Source organism: Xiphophorus hellerii, chromosome 12, assembly GCF_003331165.1.
Source record: "Xiphophorus hellerii strain 12219 chromosome 12, Xiphophorus_hellerii-4.1, whole genome shotgun sequence".
Classification (NCBI taxonomy): Eukaryota; Metazoa; Chordata; class Actinopteri; order Cyprinodontiformes; family Poeciliidae; genus Xiphophorus; species Xiphophorus hellerii.
In genome coordinates, this window is record NC_045683.1 from 4,526,376 (window position 1) to 4,536,597 (window position 10,222).

At 35.5% G+C, this 10,222-nt stretch overlaps 1 protein-coding gene across 2 annotated transcripts in view; it reads right to left on the bottom strand.

Annotated features, from left to right (window-relative positions):
- Positions 1-10,222, bottom strand: part of fras1 (Fraser extracellular matrix complex subunit 1) — a 297,850-nt gene that overhangs the window by 222,089 nt on the left and 65,539 nt on the right. The gene's annotated exons all lie outside the window — the stretch shown is intronic.

The following is a 10,222-nucleotide window of genomic DNA, read 5'->3' on the forward strand; positions in this document are numbered from 1 at the left end:
CCTATAATCTACATGAAACGTTAAAACTTGACAGTGCGGTTTGTTTTTCTCAACATCCTTAAACTGCAGATGAAATGGAAAGTTAACACAGCGCCTCTATGAATGAACCACAAACAGCAGAAACGACCGGCACCCTCAAGTCGATTCTGTCCGGATTAACACAGAAAGAGGAGAGGACTCAGTCAGCGCGACGCAGATTCAATTAAAATCCAATCAGGAAGAAAACGGCAGAGCCAAACACTAACCAGCCTCTGTTTTGTTTAGCTGTCAGGTACAATGGTCGGACTTTCTCATTTAGAGCAGGGAAGTGTGAAGGAAAGCAGCACGCCAAGCGAGCGAAACAGAATTTGGTCACAATTGGACGAGGTGCTGATAAAAACCGAAGCTATTACTGAGGCAAACTCAATCTGGAGACACAAAGTGACTAAAGAGGTCTGCAGCCGGCCGAGACGCTTCAGAAAGCAGGAATAACACTCTCCTCTGGGGGAAACGTCTGTCAATACAGCCTTCCATACGACGCAGAGCTCAATGAAGCCTCGCTTTATAACAGCAGGAATAATTCATGTTATTATGTCAGCAGCTATTTTCAGCCGTACACTTCTTTTTTGACAGCGAAACAAGACAGTGTGAAGCTCTGAGTCATGGAAATAAAGATTTGAAACTGACTCATAGTGACCTTTCAGTGGCTTTTGAAATTAAATTTAATCCTTTAAGGTTTAACAGCGATGAATTCACAAGCGCTCCATATAAACACAAATATGCTACGGAAAAGGATTAGGGAAGAATTCAGACTTCTTTTCTGAGGTCAAATTCATAATTCTGAAATTAATATTAGAATTCTGAGAAAAAAGTCAAAATTCTGAAATTTAAGAATTCTGAGAAAAGAAAGTGGGAATTCTTTTTTTCAGTGTACTTATTCTTCTATATCTAACATGTAAAACATTAAAGGACAAGTTCAAGCAAAGACTTCATTTAAAAGATGCTACATATGGAACGCCGAACTCTGTCACAGGAAATGACAACGTTCTGGCGAACTGCCAGGCGGCCACTCCCCCATGCTGCACCTTTCTGCTTGTTAGTGATGAGAACCAGGTGGACTCAATCTCCTAGCAACCAGAGAGTCCAGGTACTTTTGGTGTGACTGACCTGTCACTCCTGTTAGAAAAAGTGCCACAGCACGAGAAGCAAACAGTGCTGGTAGCACATGTAAATTCGGGACTGTGCAAAAGTTTTCTGCAAGCTGTGAAGGACGGCCGGTCAGCCTCACAACGCTGTCGCTCATTTCCTGAATCTCGTTGGAGCAGCATGTGGACTCTGATTGATTGTTATATCTAATAGTTTTAATCTTATTGAAGTCAAGCTAGTAAGTTTTTAAAAAAAAAAAGAAAAAAGAAATACACTTGGTGTTTATTGTTTATGGTAGAAAGTGAAAATGAATAAATGTTGAATAGAATTTTAACTATAAAAATACATTTAACAAAATGTTGATAAATATGGTAATTTATTTATTGGTGTTGAATTTTACTATAAAATATTTGCTATTTATTATACTTTGGGAATAATTGGTTTAAAGGGGTGGAAATCTGTTTATTGCCCAATGTGTTTATCTTGTTAATTTCAAAATGTAATAGATGTTTCTGTTTCTTTTTAGGTTTTTCACCTATGTGGCTGGAAGGCTAAAAACTATGGTGACCATCATACAAAAACAAAGATGGATCAGCTAAATTGAAGGCTCTTTGAGTGAAATCCAGTTAAGTTTTACCCCTTTTGCAAGGTAACCTGACAAAACTAGACAGACAAAATGGTCTGAACCAATTTAATGAAATATTTGTTATTTTGCAAAAAGTTCTAAAAAAAAGAATTTTATCTGAGCTAATTTAATAACTGAAAATGTTTGTTATTCTATTGGTAAACCTGCAGATCTCCATGAGAGAGAGCGTTTATCTATTTGCATTAGGAAGAGGAACAGATTTTACTATTTTTGCTGCTTTTAAAAGCCACATGTGAACAGTCATAATTAAAGCTGTGCACTCTTAGCTGAACCGGCCAGAATGCACATTAGCTCTGGGTTTGAACAGGTTTTTTCAGGCCAAAAAAAAAATCCATAAATCCTTTATTCTACCTCTACATTGAAATTCAGCCAAAAAAAAGTCAAGTCATCTAAAACTGTCACAATCTCATCCCAAATAAATTTAGGTTTAAATTAAATGCTCAACAAAGTTACACTTCTACAGCTTAAACTACCAATCATTAAGCTTACACACAGTGACTTTGTGTGTTATCTGTCATCTGGACGTAGCAGTTTGTGCAGCAACCAATAAATGTTGATGTGCAGCGGGAGCTTTGTGTCTGCTCAGCCTCATGGTTAGCAATGTTATTCCAAGAGCCACTCTGAGAGTTTAAAAGTTGTCCCTCAGCTCAAACGATTCAACATCGCTGCCTCTGGTTCAATTAAAGGGCCGGCTGGAAGGACATGACGAATGAGTGGCTGATCGCTGGGCGCCCACCGCCCATAAATCCAGCTGTCGCCATGACGCCGCTTTCGCTCCTGCAGCCAAATATCAAGTAATGGGTTCTAGATCATCAAACAGACGGGCAGAGTAAGAGAGGCTCACGCTGAAGCAATGCAGACCTGTGTGACCGACCGAATTAATCAATTCAGCAGAAGAATGCTTCACTAATAACTTCATTTTATCCCCAACTACAGACTCGAGTTGCATAAGAATGCTTTGAACTTTCCAAACTTCTGGGTTATTTGGAGGAGGCAGATAACAGAATCCAGAAACCAGTCAGACATGTCAAATAATATGAATAACAAAAAGGTCAAATACAGATGAAGGCACAAAGGCATATTAGGGGTAAATTTAAAAAAAAAAAACTTGCAACATTTCTGAGTTTCAAAAGTAGAACATTTTCTAGAGAAAAACTCAAATTTTTTAGATTAATCTCAGAAATCATTGAGAAAAAAATTGGAAATTTGTGAGTTTCAAAAGTTTTTTTTTTTCCTTCGGATGAATGTACTATAGCATATCAGACAAAAAACCCCAGTAAATTTCTGGCAAAAAAACAAAAATTTGGACAATTTCCTAGAAAAAGTTGTTTGAAAACTTGAATATTTGCTAGAAAAAAAATGACATTTGGTGGTTAATTTTGGGAATCTTTGAGAAAAAAAAAGTTAATCTCACTTTGTTTCTTGGCTTTTGAAACTGAGTTTCAAATATTCTAGACTTCTGAAACTCAGAAATTTCCAGGCTTATTTCTAGAAAATGTATGCGAATCTGAAATTTCTGAGTTTTTTCTAGGAAATTTTTGACTTTTCAAACTCAGAAATTGTATGAGAATACTTTGAGCTTTCAAAACTTTTATTTGAGGAGGCAGACAATAGAATCAAACAAACAGCCATCACTACACCCAGATTTCGGGCCTGATCTCTAGTTTCTAGCTGTAATAACTGACACTATGCTGAATCTCGATCGTTCATCTTCAGGTCCAAAGATAATAACTGCAGTTTTGATTCTGTTCAGCTGGAGAAAGTGAAGGAACATCCAAACGTCAGATGGGATGTTAAAGTGAAGAGAGCTTAAAAAAAGAATAAAATTACAGCAGTGGAGCAGAAGATGAACAAAACACAACTGAAACTAAATCACAAAGTAAAATCTGCAATGAAACAAAAGCTTTTATCTTTTACTGTTTGGTTTAACGTCTTATTAAGCAGGAAAAATTGTTACCACAAAAACATGCCATTGCAAAAACATAAAAACTTATTTTCAAACTCTTGGTGCACTGGAAATAAGACAAAACTAACAAGTGAAAAAATAGAAATAATCTGCCAATATAACTTGTACTTATTAAGATATTTGCGGTAGAAACTAGGCCAAAAATACTTGGTAAGGTTTCGTGTTTTTGCAGTGAAATCTTGGAACAGAAGAACTGATTTCATACAAAACAAATGTAAATAATTCAAACATGCAGATTGCTGTACAAACCTTCTTTTCTGTTTTCACTCTTCTAAATAATAAATCTTTGCGTGTTTTTGGTTTTGGTAAAAGTCATGTTTGTTGCTCGCGCGGTAACTGGGGATTTGAGGCTGAGCAGGTTTTTTTTAAATCACAGTTTTCTGTCCCAGGGAATGCCGACAGTGCAGTTTCACTGAAAGATTGATGACTAGTCGTTTCCTGACCGTTTCTTTCACTTTACAGACTTTATGTTGATTAAACTGTTTTAGCTTTGGGATATAGGAATATAGATGCATTTTTTTAGAGCTTGGATAAAGTTTCTTGTAACTCCAGATCTAGAGGAAGGAAAGGGGAAAAGGTCAGAGGATGTCCTGTTGGTAGAATTACAGGCTTCTACTGAAATAATTTGTGGTCTGAATTACAATGCATCATTTAACAACCCTTCCTCTTAAAAAACATCTTTCTTTCCAGAATGAGAAAGTAAGCTGTTTTAAGTCCTTGTAAAACAGACATATTTTGGCAAACCAATTGTTGTTTTGTTTATTTCTATTCAGCCTCTGTTACACTGTGAGCATAGCAAATGAAGCATGGCCTGATTCCCTCTAAAATGTTTCTAAAACCGTTATTGCGGAGGGACTCAGGAGACGCTACAGACCATGCTGCATCTCAAACTAACTATGACAAATGGAAAAGATTAGTTTTCTTTTTCCAGCATTTACTATCTGTTTGAGCCAGACTTCTGCAACTATGAAGGAATTTATGTTTTTATCAAGAAATGATAAAGGAAAATGGGAACCAAACATAAAGTAATCTAAAAAGATAGGAAGAAGCAGTGGGAGAGAAACCCTGGTTGACACTCCAAAAACTTACCAAGTAAGTAATATTGTTACTGGAAACTAGTCTCTAAAATATCTCAGTACATTTGAAATAAAACTAAACTAACTGAGAAGTAACTTGTTAGCAACGTAAATGAGTTTATTACGTAAACAATTATTGAATATTGATTAAAAACTACAAGTTCTACTTCAGATTTCTTCGTTTATAACACAGGAATAATGTATCATTATCTTGTCGTTTTAGCAATAAGCTGATGTTTTTTAGTATCTGTAAAATGAGTAAGGTTCAAAAACCTTATGAGTCAGCAGGAACTACCCCTTCACCTAGCAACCCCAGCAGAGTTCTGCCCGTTACCTAGCAACCCAAACGGAATTCCAGCGCATTGGTCAGTTTGCCCACAATTCAAGAATGTAGTGAATTTGTGAAATAAAGTCTTCATAAAACATTTATTTATTTAGGTACAAGACAAAGTTTTTTTCTTTAACAAGTTTCTTTTTGTCTAAATGAAGACAATAAATCCCAAAAGAGTTTTAAAAATAATATCTACCTGTCATTTAAAACAGCAACTGTGCAAGACCCTGTTTACATTTGCAGAGTACCTTTCTACAAAAATTTGACTGCTTTATTAAAATATTGTCTATTTAGTATATTACTGAAGACTTAAAAACAAAAGACTGCTTTCAATTTGACATTTTTGACTGTAATGACAAAAAGTTTGGACATCCCTGGTTTAACCTAACAATTATCATCTAATTCAAAATGTTTTACACTCTCTGTGTCATATCTTCTATTATTTTGAAATGTAAAAACAATTCCAGTTGCTCATAAATAGTTTTTAAGCTAAGAAATGAGATTGTGCTGCTGATGATCTGGGAGGAACACATTTCTCTGGGTTGTAATTTCTAAATATCTGTGCGTGTTAAAAGCTTTTTCTGATGCTGAAGTGATTATAAGTCAGTTTTACAGTGTTGTAATATAATACATTTCCTGGTAGATCTCAGGAATTTAATCCCTCTTTTCTGCCACACAAGGCTTTGTCAGCAAAATCCATTTAAACTTTGTGACAAATGCACTATTCCAATGAAATTAGTGACTCTAGGTAAATAGTAAAGTATGCATGCTGTGATGGAACTATCATTTATTGTTTATTTACTGACAGTTATGGCTGTTGATTTTGGGATGGGAGTCTCTTTATCTCACACTCAGCTGCTGAGCAACGCTGCTGCAGCTTCTCTCCCTTTTATGACCGCCACAGTGAAATTGCACACAATGTGTCAATGACAGTTCCAGGAAAATATATTTTGGTGAAAAAACCTTCAGGGTGTTATATTAGAAAACACTTTTTGTCCACAGTGATGTTGCATTTGCAGGAAGCAACCCTACAGCGAGAAATCCAACAGCTGCCAAAGACTCAATAAGCATCACCATTAAACTGAAATAAACTGTTGAAATAAATCAGTGTGTGTGTAACGGATGCATGTAATATGTAAGTTTTATTTTCTGCATTAAATAACAGAGGTAGATTAACATTTTGATCATATTATAACCAGATAAGCAGATGCTCTATGAAAAATCATCTCAACATTTACACTAGGAAGAAACTAAATCAGAGGTATCACTGCAAAAACACAAAATTTTACCAAGTATTTGTGTATAGTTTCTAGGGCAAATATCTCAGGATACTTGAAATAAGACATAATTAACTTGTAAGTTCATTTTCAGCAAGATATAATTCCCTATAATTGATGAAAAAGTGCTATGACTGGTGGATTATTTAACTTATAACAAGAATTGTGCCCATCTTATAAGAGAAATTAGCACTATTTCATCAATATTAGGGCATTACTTACTTAAAATAAGCTCTTATATCTTGCTGAAAAGTTATTTATGAGTTAGTTTTGTCTTATTTCAAGTGTCCATTACAACAATGTATGCGGACCATTTTATTAAAAAAATGAGTAAATTTCCACCAGAAATGTCATTAATCCCAGAAATGTTCTAGAAAATTCCTGAGCTCCCAAAGTCAAAAATTTGCAAGAAAAAAACTCTTTTTGCGATTGATGTTAGAAATTTTCTAGAAAAAAACTTGGAAATCGCTGAGAAACAAAAGTTGAAAATTTGTGAGAAAAAAACTCTGATATTTTAAGATTAGTCTCAGACATTTTCTACAAAAAACAAGAACATTTCTGAATTCCAAAAGTCAAAAATATGACAGAAGATTAAGAGTAATTTCATAGATTTTCTAGAAAAACATTTTATGTGCTTGTGAAGTGGCTACTGTCACTCAGAAATTTTCAAGTATTTTTCTAGAAATTTTGACTTTCGGAGCTTAGAAATATTTACAATTTTTCTAGATAATTTCTGAGCTTAATCTCAAAATTTCCGATTTTATGGCATAAATTTACTTCTTTTTTCCATCTCCAATGGCCCTAACACATCATTGTAGTTCTGAGATATTTGCACTAGAAACTAGACCAAAAATACTCGGTAAGATGTTAATTTGTTCAAAGTTTGGAGAAAGAGTGAAAAAGCTTTGTCCAGATCTCATTTTATGCAACTACCTTTTGAATTTAAACACCTGCTATAAACTGCTGAAAAGGATTAATGTGTCACTGCAACATAAAATAACCTGAAATACATTCTGAGACTTTATCATCAGTCACCTCCTTCATTCACTTCCACAAGCACTTTTCCAGGTTGTTTAGTGAACTAATCATGCTGCCACATTTTGTGTAATTGGTCATTTAAGTGCCGTTTGAGGATGAATTTCTGCCTAATTTGTCCCTCCTGCCAGGTTCTAAAACCTGCAAAGCATTCTTTTTATGACTGAGAAGTAAGTGCAACAATTTAGAAAGCTGCATGCGATAAAAGAAACTCGTTCAGCGGCTGCGTCCGCTCTGAGAAATATGATGCCATGAGTTCAGGAAGCAGCAGATGATGAAAACTAAATCTAAAGCTCATAAAACAGAAGCAAGAATTTTGCACGTTGCTTCTTGTGGCATAATCCCAGCAGACCAAGCGGCCCGGCGACGTATTGATCGCCATGACGACTCGTCCCGACCGAAACCCGACATGGAAACCAACGCGCTCTGCCGTCTGCAGCTGCGCACCATCATCAGCTTTAATAATGTGTTGAAATACGCACCAAAAACAACAAAATGCCATTTGGAGGAAGGAAGAGAGAGAGACACAAACAGCTGCAGGAAGCAAACAGAAACATTTCCACAATCAAAACAGACACAACAAAAACTCCAGATTTGTATTTGTTGAAGTTAATTGGCTTCATCTGCATTAATTAGTTTAAACAAAACCCACTGCACTGCAAAAACGCAAAGTCTTACCAAGTAGTTTAGGTCCAGTTCTAATGCAAATATCTTAGTAGACTTGAAATAAGACTAAACTAACTCAGAAGAAACTTTTCAACAAAGATGGTTTGAGTCAATTATTCCTTAGTTTTGCTGAAAAAGTTCTTCTTCCATTGGCAGATTGTTTCACTTATAACATTGAAAAAATGTCTTGTTGTAAGTGAAATAATCTACCAATAGAACAAGAAGTTTGTCATCAATATTAAGGAATTATTGATTTAAAACAAGATCCTATATGCCGCTTATGTTAGTTTTTTCTGATTTCCAATTTATTAACATATTTGTGCTAGAAAGACCAAAAATACTTGGTGTGTGTGTGTGTGTGTGTGTGGGTGTGTGGGTGGGTGTGTGGGTGTGTGTGTGGGTGTGTGTGTGTGATCTGATCTTTCCTCTCTCAGTTCTATAATTGGATTTTCTGCTCAGTCCCTGGCGGGATTTTCCTTTTTGGGGAGACTTTTCTACTTTCTCGTTATTTATTTATCTATTAGTTTATTTTTGGGACTCAAGGCACACTGCACATCGCCACACACACGCACACACACGCACACACACACCCGCACACACACACACATACAGGTACAGTTTGTCCAGCATCACTCTGCTCATCTTTATTAAAGACACTAAGAGGGTACAGAGGGGCAATAACTCAGTTTGGGAGGAAGGTTTTTGTATTTCAGAGCAAACACACACACACACACACACCCACACACACACGCTTTTGCAGCTTATGTTGTGGTATGAAAAGTGAAATGTGTGGTAATGTCTTGCTTTAAGGCCCGGTCAAGCCTCCGTGTGGTTTCTTGTAAACCTCTGTGTCTTCTGACCCGGGGCTGGTAAATAATTTAGTTTTTTTGCCAGACGCTGTGACTTATGGAAGAAAATTACAGTGGCAAAAAAAAAAAAAAATGTTACAAGCTGCTGTTGGTTTTGAGCGATATTTCTCTTGCTTGTAATAAAAAAACAAGAAATGGAATGAATGAAATTGAAAATATTCTCTTTATCTAGTCATAAGATGGACTGCAGTGGAAAAGAAATGTAAAAAGTAAAATATTCATATGTAATTACTGAATCTGACAAGAGCTCAAAGTGAAAAAAACCCCAATTCTCAACCATTACATATACTGTAAGCTTTTTTTTGTTGGTAAGCAAGAAGTTTGAAATTCTGCAAAAACACAAAATATTAAGTACTTTTGGTCAACTTTGTAGAGCAAATATCTTAGTTTTCTCTAAAATAGCAAGATCTAAGAGCTTGTTTTAAGTAAATAATACCTTAATATTGATTAAAAAGTACTATTTTTACTGTTTCGCTTATAACATGGGGAAAGTATCTTGTTATAATTGAAGAAATCTACCAATGGAATTAGTACTTTTTAATCAATATTAAGAAATTATTTACTTAAAACAAGCTCCTATATTGTGCTGAAAAACTAGTTATATGGGTTTTTTTTTCTTATTTAAAGTGTGCTAAGATATTTGGAACCAAAAATGCTTGGTAAGATTTTGTGTTTTTGTAGAGTGGAGATAAATAATATTACAAATCTTAAAGCTTACCATGTAATTTCATTTAGTTGAGCATTTTCTGAAGATGTTGTTCGTCTGGTTCAGTTTGGAGAATGAAACATGACAGATTACGACACATTTAGTCAATAACTCTTCAACTGTTACATTTTGAATCTCTTAAAGTGACAGTAGCTTTTAACTGAGAAGAAAACATTGAAGTGGAAAGAAAGTGTGAAATATACCATTACTGCACTAACAGTCAGTATTTATATATGTTACGTCTTAATTTCTTCTCGTATTTTTGCGTCGTTCTGACTTGTGTTTGATCTTTTTTATGAGTTTCTGCCATCTTTTGGTTTGGCGTTTCACGTCTCATGCCGGGTTATTTTTTTCTGAGTGTCGTGTTAGTTCTGTTTAGTCATTTTCTCCCATCAGATTTCCACAGTTCACTCCAGTTTCCTGCCTTCACTCACAGCTGCAGCCTCTCTTAGCTGCTCCCTGTTTTCCCCCGTCGCAATCAACCTCCGCGGTAATTAAGCCCTCAGCTTTCAGTGATGGTTTGTT